Raw genomic sequence first — 12,721 nt, 5'->3', positions numbered from 1 at the left:
CAGAGAACATAGAGGAGGAGTTCAGGGATTTACTAACCAGCGGAAACCTGAAAAGTGATCAAACGATGAGCATATGTCCATTTAAAAGAGTGGTTTTTCCCCCCTATGAAATACCTAAAACACAAATTCAGCTTTCTACAGCACTAAGAAGTATCTGTTGTTAAAAATTGGAGTGTTCCAATGTGAAAATTGCTTGCTTCCTCTTACCTTGTGCCGACCAACTTCGAAGCTCTCTGACAAACGGCTGAGCTCAGTTATTTCTCTTCAGTAGATGCAACGCACCGTTCATCAATTTTGTCTCTCCAACAAAAATTTGGTCTGTGCAGAAAGTAGTGGAAGGTGAGGAAAGAATATGTTTTCAGTTAAAGGTCATTAAAAAGCAATACTTATACTGAACACAAAAACAATGGGTTAAAAAGCACAGTACAATTACTAGTTGTTTAACTTTAGGTCATAATTTTTTGTTATCACCATTGTTAGCATCTCTCGGGTGATTAAGTGCCTCTGATTGGCACATTTACTGCCATTTGCGCTTTTCGCTAGCGAGCAGCCCGTGTTTGTTATGCCAAGGCAGAGACAGCTGACTTCTGATGCGTGTGAGAAATCAGTGTGTGCATGTGAGGTGTTGGGCTGTGTGTGTAATGAATTCCTGAGCGCTTACCGATGTAGGTTGAGGTGCATTTGCAGCCAACTCTGCAAAAACAAATTAGTATATGTACTGTGAGTGTTTTGCTTGTTGTGACTGGATTATCTAAAACTGCCTGAAGATATCAACAAATGTATGTGTGTGTGTGTGTTGTCGTTGGCGGATTTACTGTCGCCAAATCCAGTTGTAGTTTTTTAATCTCAGCTGCAGAGTTGATGTCTTTGTGTTTGTGTGTTTGCAGGTGTGTGTGGCACTTTGAAAACAAGTCAGAACGGGTGTTCAGATGAAAACATCAACTCAGCTACATGGACAAAACCAAGCAAATTATATCTGGCAAAATCCTTCTGAGAGAAAAAAAACAGCCCATGTTTAATAATTCTATTAGTCTAAATAAAAATACAGACTCCAAGTTGCAGTGGGACAGCTAGAGATGTGATAAACTTAAGTGGCTATTGATTATGTAGTATTCAATCTATAGATCATCAGAAAAATAGTAAAGTGACGACAATTTATTATACAAACAATAATTGTTCAATCTGTTAATTTTCTCTAAAGTGAACATAGCTCTGGGAATTCGTAGTCCAGTTCGTCCAGACAGTTTTGAATGATCAATCAGTCAGAATCGTTGCAGATTAATTTTCTGTCATTGATTAGTCAGCACCACCTCAATCAAATCAGATATACATAAGGCTTCTTCTTTTGTCAAGTCTGCTGTTGCACCTTCTAAAGATAAAAAAAAAATTTCCATCAAAAATGAAAACCCTCTGAAAAGTTTCCAGAGGAATTTGTCCTCTGTGACATTAGAGGCTCACAACACAACAGTCAGCACCCGAGGAAAGGTGCATTGCGCTTTGAAATACGCCCTAAAAACATGAGCAAGCTCCCTCCTCTTCCTGTCAAAGGAGCCAGGTGAGGACACGGGATCCGTTTGCTCTTGCTCTCAGAACCGAGAGTCTAACGAAATATCAATTCCCAGAGAAAACAATATTTCAGTGCTGCCTGTTACTGTGTCACCGTGACTTTGACAGCTTCAGTGCTGTACACAGCCCGAGGCGACAGCTTTAACACAAGCTGAGCTACATTTACCTCTCAAGACCAGAGTTTATTTACCCTCTAGTGTTTGTGTAAGTAATTACTGCCTCTGCAAAGTTCTCCAGACAGCTCTGTCTCACAAAGCTGTAATCCTGATTCACAAGGTCTTCCCCTGGTCTGTGTCGCTGTTTGGTTAGTGTGTGGTTGACCTAATTAAAAGAGGTGATGAGGGGATATCCCACAGAAGCTATGGTTAAAGGCATATGGGAAACCACTGTGCTGCTGTCGGCGTCTAATTGCTCCCATTTGTGCAGGTTCGACTAAACAGCTTGCCAGTTTACCGATAAACCTGCTGACAAGTCAACCAAGTGCCTTAATTTCACGTGGCCTCTATCTGCTCTGCAGGTGATTCACTCTGTCTCTCCTTTTCAAATTAGAGCACATCCATTGGATGAGTCTGGGCGTTTGTTTCAGGTTTCGAGTTGCCAGAGGTTGAGAGCTCTGCCTTTTCCCTGGCATCAGCCGCACACAAGAAACCATCTCAAGGTGTTCAGAGTTATTTCAGGGCGCGGCCTGGCCATTAGCCCACGAGGAATGTTTTGATTTGCACAGGCACAGAAAAAAGGTCCACGGTTGACTGTGACGGTGGGATGAGAGGCCTTTGAGAGCGTGACGTGGCCAAACGGTCTCACTCCACTCCAGGAAGTAGCCCAGGCCAAAAATAAACGCTGTAAAAGAAAAAAACCTTTAACGCGCAAACACGCCCGTAAACCGAGCCTCGCCCTGCCCTGCACCTGAGCAGAGTAAAACAAACACTCACTCACTTTAATGTCCTGGTATCACATGACAGATACTGTGACACAACGTTTTTTTAAATGCATGTTGTGACACATTAATATAAGACATGAGCAGTATGCATGTGTTGTGTTTATATAGCACAACCGCTTACCTCCACATAGCGACAGGTATTGTTACATCTAGTGATTCAATCATACTCACATGAGTCATGAATCAACTATATACATATATATATACAGTATATAAGACTGTTCAGTACTAGTAGGAGTAGCACAATTACCAAGGGGCCAACTCTGAGGCTCTGAGAAATGAAGCCTATGCGGAAGTGCTATAAACTGCAGTTCACTAAATGCCCGCTTGAGGCTGGCTCCAGAAAGGAGCAAATCTCCATAGTGCCCCATGTTAAAATGCCCAACTTTACAGCAGAATTAAACATGTTTACAGCCTGGTACAAAAAACGGTTTTGGTCCCAATGACTAATCACCCCCTTCGTGAATTTTTTTTATAACTCGCCCATTTAGATTATATTAAGGTTTGAAATTCTGCATAATTAGGGGCGTGGATACTTGAGTGACAGGTGACGCCGCTGTTTGGTAGCCGCTCGGTGGTGGCTAGCCGCTGGCAGCGCTAGCTGTCACCTGAGCTAATCCCCGGTCAGTGAACGGGACTTCTTGACCACGCTGTCGGAGCCTTGCGGAGAACATTTCAAGCTACTACCGGATGAATAATACGCCTGCTCTGCGGTCAGTCGTCCCAACAAAGAAGTCCAGGAACCTTGCGCTCTTGTTTTTTCGGTAAGTTAAATGATAGCAGTCATTAGCGGGTGTCGGTGTCTGCGCTCGGTACCTGGCTTGTTAGCCTAGCTCGCTAAATCGCTTATCAGCCAGCTAGCCTGGGGTTAGCCTCCCTGCTGACGAGGCGAGCGGGATCAACACCACGACGACACGAGCCTGTACACAGCGTCTGCGTGTGGTTGGAAATATATGGTCCACCACATTAAATGTGCCATATGAGCAATGCAATGTTAATGTAACATGAATGTTCACTGTCAAGGTACATTAAGGTGTTTGTAACTCAAGTGTTGATGTAACATATCAGCATTGTTTCAGAAGATACCGTTAGCGTAGAGGATGTTCTGGGTTGTGAAGGAGTTTTTTTATTACGCCTGTACGGTAACTTAAAATGAGACAGAAGAACACAAGAAGTTTGATTCATATTTCTTTACTAAAACCGACACAATAGATAATTACGATGCAGGTATGCAGATTTGTCTGTGTAGTTTTCCTCCAGATGATCCAGACAGACTGGACCAGTGGAAGCTCAACATGAGGCAGAACTGAACTGGGCTCATCACTTCAGCACTGACCCAGGTCCACATATGGTTTGTGAATAACTTAATGGTCATATTTTTACCAAGTGAAACTTGAGATGATGGTGCCCGTAAGCTTTTATAACAATTAAATATTCTATACATACTGTACAGTACATTCACTGTGTTGGTAGAACACTGTTTAATCTAAAACTACATTCAAATACAGTTGAATATCTACAGAACACAAGCACACAAACCTCTTTATTTACAAACTTGTCTTACTATTTTTTATTTGTGTCTTTGTTATCAGGGAAGGACCTCCCTGAAGGAGTCCACTGTGCTGACCATGTTCTGTCTCCAAGAGCAAAGAAGAAAAATTAATCACTTAGTTCTTATCATTACATTTTAGCTTTTAAAATATATTTAAATCACACAAACCTGTTATTGCTTAAGGTTTTATCTGTAGTATGAGTTATTTATCAATGAATAGTCAGATTTGAATGTGAAATCTCACATTCAGTCAGTATTAAAGACAAAAATAGTTAAAATATAAACATAATTTATTAGCCAGAACCAGAAATTATAGATTAACTCTCAGATTTATTTTTAGTGAAGTTAGAAAACACAAAATGGTGTTCAATATTAAGGTTATAGAACACATTTAATATACAGACTGGGCCTGTGCAAGCAGTAACAGCTGAGCTCAGAATGAGCCCAAAGGTGCAGAGTCCATGTGGTGGGAGGAGAAGGGGATACAGTGTGGGACTGTAGGGAGGGGAAGAGCAGAGGTAATAAGTGTTGTAGCTATAGTTGGTATTTTTTATCAACATTGATGAACATAAAATAAACTCAACATTGTCCATGATAGTCAGGGATCTGTTTAGGCTTAACAAAGTGTGACCTGAAGGCCAAATTCAATAGCAGTGACACTGCCAACTGTAGCAGTTACAGGTCCCCTTCACAAGGTGCTGGAAGTGAGTCTGCTGCAGGTCGTCTTCATGTTGACCAGCCTGATGCGACTGATCTCCCTCAGGTTGTCGTCACCACAGTGGATGATGAGGACGTCAGCTGCTGCTCTTCCTCACGGAGTGGAAACAGAGTGGAAGAAGACTTTTCCACCACAGTCCACCAGCCAAACACAGCACGCCAAGGTCTGCAGCTCTCTGGACACCTCGCCAGACAAACTCATCACCACGTCCACATTGTGACTGTAGGATTAAAATTAATAAATGAGTGATAAATTCTTCAGATAATGAAAAATGTGAAGTCCACTAAAGAGTGTAGATCACATTTTTATGTTGACAACACTGTTATGTCACAAATGTAGGATAAAATGGAACTAAAGAGCTACAGCTCAGAATATAGATGACAGTCTCTAATACTTTATTTTTAGAAAGACTATATAACTAAAGTCAAGCAGCCACGACTGGTACTGGTTTGTTTTGTGCAGCTAGTGGAAGCATCACAGGTGAACTCAACAACAACCATGTGCTGGAAGTAATAAACATCTTGTAACAAATATAAAAGTGCCTTTCTTACAGTCATATTCAAAGTGATAATCTGGTACAGTCATGTCTATAGCAGTACAGGTAAGGTAGACTACCACCGACTAATGTCTGTGTGAAAACCTAATCTGTGCACTGTTTACGACTGGTGTGGGGAATTATAGTTTTTCCGTTTTCTTGTTTGGTGTATGTGTACGTCCCTCAAGGCCAAAATAAATAAATAAATGACAATAATAACAGACTACAAGCCAGTGTCAATAAAATATTTACTGTATGCCGAGAACACTAACCATCACATTTTAACTTCAGTTAACGTTTATTTGATTTAATTTATTATAATCAAAATATATATTTATTTCAAATGTTGTTCCAGTGTTACTAACCACATGTAACGTTGGCTGGGACGACTGGTACCGGAGCTCACGTTACTGCAGTCAGTAGACCCGGTGCAGCCTCGGGCCGTGGCGCTAGCCGGCTCGCACTTAGCCTAGCTTATTAGCTTAGCACCTTAGCCTCAGCTAATTGGGAAGCATGGACGTAGGTGTGCGTGTTGCAGCGACCGGTCTGCATTTGGCCCACCTCTATGTCCATATTTGGATCAGCCGGGTAAAGGAGGAGTCAGGCCCTGCCAAGATGGCGACGGCTGAGCCGCTGCGGAACCGCCCACTTTGGGCTTCAAAACCGGCCAGCAGAAACCAATGGGTTACGTCACGGACGCTACGTCCATGTTTATATACAGTCTATGACAATTACTGATACTCATTGATAAAAAAAACAAACTGTTGGTCAAAATACTGTTTTATCTACTTTTGTTGGCAAAAGTATAATAATCCTTTATCATTTATCATGCTGCTGGATTTTTGTCACTAATACATTAAACAACATTTTATTGATTATGAGTTTCACCCATCGATCACACGCGTTGCACAAGTCACAGATGCTGTTTGTCTGTGTAGTAATTATGTTTTACACATGCCCGTCTTTGCTGAGGAGGGAAGTTTAGATGAACGTATGATTTGGAATTATGCGTAAAGATATAGATTAAAAAACCTACAATTGAGTCTCATATCAGTGATTGTACACAACAACTGGTTCACTTTACAGCTAATAGTCCTTGTGTTTTAATCTGATGAGGTTCCGGGTCAAGAGCACAAATTGATCCAGATTAAAACGCAGCTCGATCCGAACGTCTTCTCCGAAATGTCATATATTTGAGAGCATATTCGGAGCCAATAGCACCGACACATACCAGCACACCTTTGGCGCTCTACTTATAGACAGTGCGGTGAATAAACAGTGGGACGTGGGTCGTGAGACGGTTCACAAGACGAATGTTTGCAGGCAGCGCTGTAAAAGCTGTGACCTTCCTCAAAACTGCGGCACAAGAGACGAGGAAGCAGATTTTGGAGGCACGAGGAGGCAGATTTTGTTGAAACTAGGGCAGCTCAAGGGAACCGCAGGGAGTCCCGGGTCATCCGTTACGTCACAAGAACTAGTGTTCATGCTAGAAAGAAGAGAGAAGGGGGGGTCGGCATGCCGAGGCTTGTTGCCTCTCTGTATCCTAATTGCAGATGGAACAGTGGGGGCAGTAAATTATGAATGAAACCGAGAGGCAGGCAGAGGAGGGCCGGAACTCAAATTCAGGGATCTTTTCTCTCTCACATGTTGAAATGAGAAAAAAAAGCTCTGCACCGTCCTGCACATACTGTTCCCTATTCATTTCCCCTCACACAGGCCAACAGAAACCACAGCTGCACTTTTATATGAGGCTGCACTCTCACAAACAACATCCTCCTCTTTACTTGCTTGTGTAAATCTCTTATAGGCTTCAGACACTTTTGTACAGTTCCAGTCTAATCCAGTCTTTGCCTGATAAATCAGGCTTTGTGTCACCTAACACACCTTCAAACCAATAGAGACAATGCCACATTCCTAGAGATTGCTGGGTGGATGGTACAGATTAAATTTGCACTATACAATTTTATTTCAAGACAGTTGTGTACTTGCAGATTTGGGACGAAAATACTGTGATTGATATGTGAACATGTCTGAACTTTTCAACATCCCTCACACTCCAGGCTGCAAAAACAAAGACGAAGACGCACCCAAAAAAGAAAAGGCTCCAGACTGAGATAAACACATGCAAACACACCCAGCAGCACTTTCCCACTCCTGCCTATGAAGAGGCTGAGTGTTTACCACAGTGTACTGTACTCCAGGTGTGTGTGGGTGTCAATATTTGCCTTTGTCCTGCTTCCCCCCCCCCCCCGCCATTAATTTGCATGAAGAAGACGAAAACATAACCTCACTCAGTCTTTGCCGTTGCGTCACAATGTTGGGGCATCTCACGACACTAGTTCATCTCAACGTCAGGCGTCGCTTCATGTCAATCCCTCGGCCCCTGCAGATACCCACTCGGTTACTAGTCGTTCAAAACATGTCACATTACAACCTCCACTGTCTCGTCGCTGTCCCCTCTTTGTAAGTCTTGACAGCGGCTTTAACACTCTGTGTTGTTGAAATGACAAACGACATACCACAAACCAGACAATGGGGAGCGAGGAAGAAACATGAAAACACAGATCTTGCTTTTAAGCCAACTGCCCACGCTCTGATCCTGACTGCAGGTGAAGCGCCGACCCTTGCTCCGCTTTGTTTCTTTGCAAAGCTCTCAAAGCTTCCTCTGTGCCTGGTGTTTGTTTTGCGTGAGTTGCACTCACCTTCTGGAGGCTCAGGTGGCGACAAATGAGTGTGCATGTGTGTGTGTGTGTGTGTGTGTGTGTTTGTGTGTGAAAGACACTATTCAAGAATGTTGAAATGGTGGGAAAGTCAATATTTAACAATGCAAAGGTATAATGATATATAATTTATTGTGAATTCGGTGATGATGGCCATTATTAATATTAATAATAATAATTTGTGGCCTGTACACAAAACACGGTTTTGAAAACTGGCAGTTTCCAAGTATTTCATAGTATTTTACACTTTAAGGATGGACTCTTAAACTCTTAAAAAATGATGTCCAGAGTGCAAAACACTATGTTAAGAGACGACTGCAGCCCCTCTTCCCCTCGCAGTGGTGTATTAAGAATTATTTGTGGAAATAAACATAACGGATCTACATCAATGTACTGCAGGATTCTTTTTTGTCCCACCGACGTGACGCTCATATTTTATTTTGCAGCACTCAGCACCTGCTCTGTTTAGAGCGGGACCGACAATGTGAACACTGTGTACTGTTCGAGCGCCCTCCGAGATACATTCTCACGGATGCATGTGTGTGCATGTGTGTTTGTGAATGTGTGCTAGTCAACTGTACTCTGCATGTAAAGACTGTGCTGGAACACCATGTACTTCTCAAAGCCTAAATCCCACTCACTTAAAGGGGGGTGGGTGGGTTTAGGGTCTCTCACTATAGTGTGTTGCCCACAGTGGGCATGTCCTAAATATCAACTCAGCGTATATGTGTCTGACTATTATATCCTTGTTTGGTGTACCTCTTATTCGGACGAATCGATTATTTAAAGAGAAAAAAATGTGATCAGTGTCTCTTTGTTTCAGTTTTAATCTCGGGTCGCTCGGGCTTTCGTCATCTTTCTTTATGGAATGAGTCTGTGACATGAATAAATAAACGCCCCATAAACCAGCTAAAAATACAAAGGTCAAGTAAGGGTGTCAATTTCTATAGCGGAGGCCAATTTGCCTCCAGCTGCGACTTTGGTTCTCTGTCGTGTGAGTCTGTGCTCACGTGAAGCAGAGCTATGAAGAACGATATGGATACAATATGGATACAATAAATTCAGTCACAAGCGTCACATGTCCGTCTGTCTGCCAGTGTCATTGCAGCATCCCGTGGGCCAAGTGCTGCAGCGGCTGGACTGTGTGTATCCACAGAGACGCCTCATTCAGAGATCATCATCCTAGGATGTGTGTCTGTCGCTGCACTACAGTGTCTCTGTGCCTGATATGCTTTTTTTTTCTTCTTGCCCCGGTCTGCATTTTTTCTCCCCGCTGATATTGGCTCCACGTGTCACTGTCTGCTGCCTGGAGCCGCACAAAAAACGTGAGCGGGAACCATCGATTTTCAGGAGGGAGGAATTTAAAGAAACACATCCGATTTTTCTTCTTCTTTCTTTAGGATGAATGTCTAATCTAAGAAGTCAAAGGAAAAGCTATTTCAGTAATACAGGTAGCGGTGGTAATTGGGTTGATTGCCTCCAAAAAAAATGGCTAAGAAATTGCATGCCTTCCCTCAGCGCTTTTCAAAAGACGGATAATGGAAGTGGGAATGAGAAGTGAAGGACGACACGAGGAAGACAGAGAAGTAGCTGCAGATTTCTCTTCCTGTCTGGGAAAAAATAGGAAGCAAACAGGAAGCACTGCAGTGAGGCTGACCTCAGTCTGCGCCTGTTTATATATTTGCATTGCGTGTTGGGGTTGAACACCGTGTGCCACACGTGGGCTGAATGACGGGTTCAAGGACACGGAGGAAGCACAGAAATAGAGTGTCATACGCACTGAAAACGAAAGAGGGAGTTTAAACGCAACGTGCTCACATCTCCGAATGACCTTGATTGGCTCCGTCTAGAGTAAACGGCCATTTATCTGACTGCAGGAGGCAGGAAAACTAAATGACTCCCCAAGCAGCACTGCGACAAAAACTAAACAAAAAACGAGATGCAAAAGAAGCTGTGTTGCGTCTGTGGAAGCACTCGGAGAGGGGAATATGATCTCAGAGCAAATACACTTTGAAGGAAAGTTAGGGTTCGTTTAACTCTGCTGTGTCAAATCATCTGCACACCAACTGAGCACACCCACCCCTCGGTCTCGGCAAACGAAAAGTGGACTTTGTGAGTTTCTGTGAAGGGCTCTGCACTTTCCTGCCAGCGGGTCGGCGCAGACAGGCAAATGTCGACCAGCGTTCAGCTGCTTTATTTACCCATTCAAACCACAAGCTTTCAGAATCCAGGCCGGTCTAGACTGCAAGGTTTTCTTTTTAACCAGATCTGTTCCCTGGCCTCTTTGTGCAGGCGGCCTCTGGCTTTGTCAGCCATTTGGCGCACACCTGCTCAAACACGCCCACTGTGGAGAATCTGCATAAAGGGTAAAAAAAAGAGAAACCCCTCTGTATTTCTCTGCGCACAGCACATGATTAGTTTGACCTGAGAGATCATCAATGCGACATGTCCCTCGGCCCGGGGATCATGCTCATTGACGAGAGGCCCTGACTGGCGCCTGCTGAGTGTTCGAGCTATTTTTGAAATTGCCGTGGTTTTGGGTCACATTACTGTGTCGCACTAGCTTGCCACTTCTCCTTCCTCCTGTCTGAGCTGTGAGCACAGAGTGGATATGTCCATGCGAAGGACACATTTAATGCCCATGTCGGCGTTGTGACAGCCTGTGCGTGCTGATCAGCACATTGTCAGCAGGAGAACGCACGGTCTCGCACTTGACCCTCATGAAACAGTGGAGTCAATAGAGGGATTGGAAATCGATGGCTACCAATGTTTGCTTTGCCCTGTCCACATCTGGCGAGCTTTTTCACTGGCAGTGGCCTGTGATGACTTTAACAGAACCAAACTGACCCCCAGCTGCAATAACAACAACAACAACAACAACAACATTGTGCGACACAGCTCCTGCCTCATGATTTTGTGCTCTCTGTCTTTCCTGTTAGGGTCAGATTACTTGCTACACTCCTTCCTGCGTGAAGAAGTATTCGGATGAATCCTTTGTTCTGACGGTAAACCTATCAAATAAAGTTTAATTCATTAATATCCAATGTGCAGTTTAGAGTAGAATTTATAACAGTTTCTACAAAGGGTTTGGCAAACAAGTCAGTTAACAGAAACACCGGGAATGAGGAAATACGATCAAATTTTCCTTTGAATTCATAAAAAAATTGACAGAAAAAAGTACTGAATTTACCGTACATGCACCGATCAATATATACTAATCTTAAATTTAAGATTACACGCTGACTGAGGTGTATCTCGTGCCATGTCGGTTCAGACACACAGCGCTAACTCACATGGGATGTTGCAGTCACACTATTGTTAAAAGATGTGACACTGATGAAAGGCCCTAAAAGTTTCTTTTAACTCGTGTGTTTTATTGTGTCTGCAGAATATTACATTTCAGACTTCTGGATAATTTTAAACACTTATTCTGACACAAGCTTGAAAAAAAAAACTAAAAAAACACTTGCCAGACAGAAGTTATTCTCTTCACTTCCCTGGACAGCTCTTAAACTTAAAGTCCACTGAGCATCCTTCTAATAAAAGCGGAGCAGTCTGTTGCCATAAACAACCTGATTAGGAGGAAAGCCTTAAGTGAATGTGTTGTTGTCTGTCCTGCTGTGTCAGCTCCACAGTGGTGTAATGACTGTCTGGCAGCACGGAAAGAAAAAGACCCGCGCGCACACATTCGCACGCAGACTCAGAACTCCCAGTATGTCCCGCCAAGACAAACAAAGACCTACAGCGAAGTTCACCGGAGGAGAATCCAAGTGTCGTGTATAGTTACTTCTCTCTGTATAGTTCACCCTTCTCTTTTCTTATGCAAAGAAAGTGTGTGTTTTTACCAAATAGAGGACAAAAATTGAGGAATTGTCCCAATTATCTCAATGATCTCACCTGCGCTTAGATGTGGATATTGTTTCGGTTTCATTATGAATCATCTAGCCAGATGCCCAATACTGTATACACCAGGAATGCTTCTGCTTCTGACAGTGGTACTGCCTAGAAGAAAATAAGTCGCAGGAAACCAGTCAAACCAGACTGACATAATTGCAAAATATTTGAGACAGCTGAGTGAAGAATCATTATTACCAACGCATGTACCAATCACAGTTTGCGTGGAGATGTGAGGATGAAGGCCTTTCCTGTTTCGGCCACTCCTGGGGAGCGAGAGAAGGCGCCGGGGAGAAGAAAAAGTGGAGGGGTTAGGAGAGGGCCGTAATCCCCCATAATCCCCTTCTCCGCACAGTGGGGGAACTAGCTACGTGCCTCCCTCGCCGTGCTCCTGTCTTGTTTGTTTTGTCCGTTTTCAGGAGGGGTCCTCGCTCGGCACTGGGGGCACGTGTCTCCCACAAATGTGACCTTGGATGGTTTCAAAAGCAGCAATAAGAGAGTGTATTTCTGTTTCCTTTTGGTTGTCATCCATGTGAAACGGGTACATTTCCGAAGAGTATTCTGATAATCAAGTGTCACCTAATCTTATCTTATCCGGCAACTTATTGTACAAGCCACCAGTGTCTGACTGACACTGAGGAATGTTAAATATCCATGTCTGACAAGCACTTAGCTTGAAGCCTAATGAGGCCTTCGCAGCACTTGCTTACAAAACAAGACAATTCCCGGGGGTTAAGTTTTGTAACCCTTCAAGAAGACACTCTTTTTTCTCTCTCGTGTGTCTATTTAAGTACAG

Source organism: Scophthalmus maximus, chromosome 1 (genome assembly GCF_022379125.1).
Source record: "Scophthalmus maximus strain ysfricsl-2021 chromosome 1, ASM2237912v1, whole genome shotgun sequence".
Taxonomy (NCBI): domain Eukaryota; kingdom Metazoa; phylum Chordata; class Actinopteri; order Pleuronectiformes; family Scophthalmidae; genus Scophthalmus; species Scophthalmus maximus.
Note: the sequence above shows the minus strand (reverse complement) of the source record.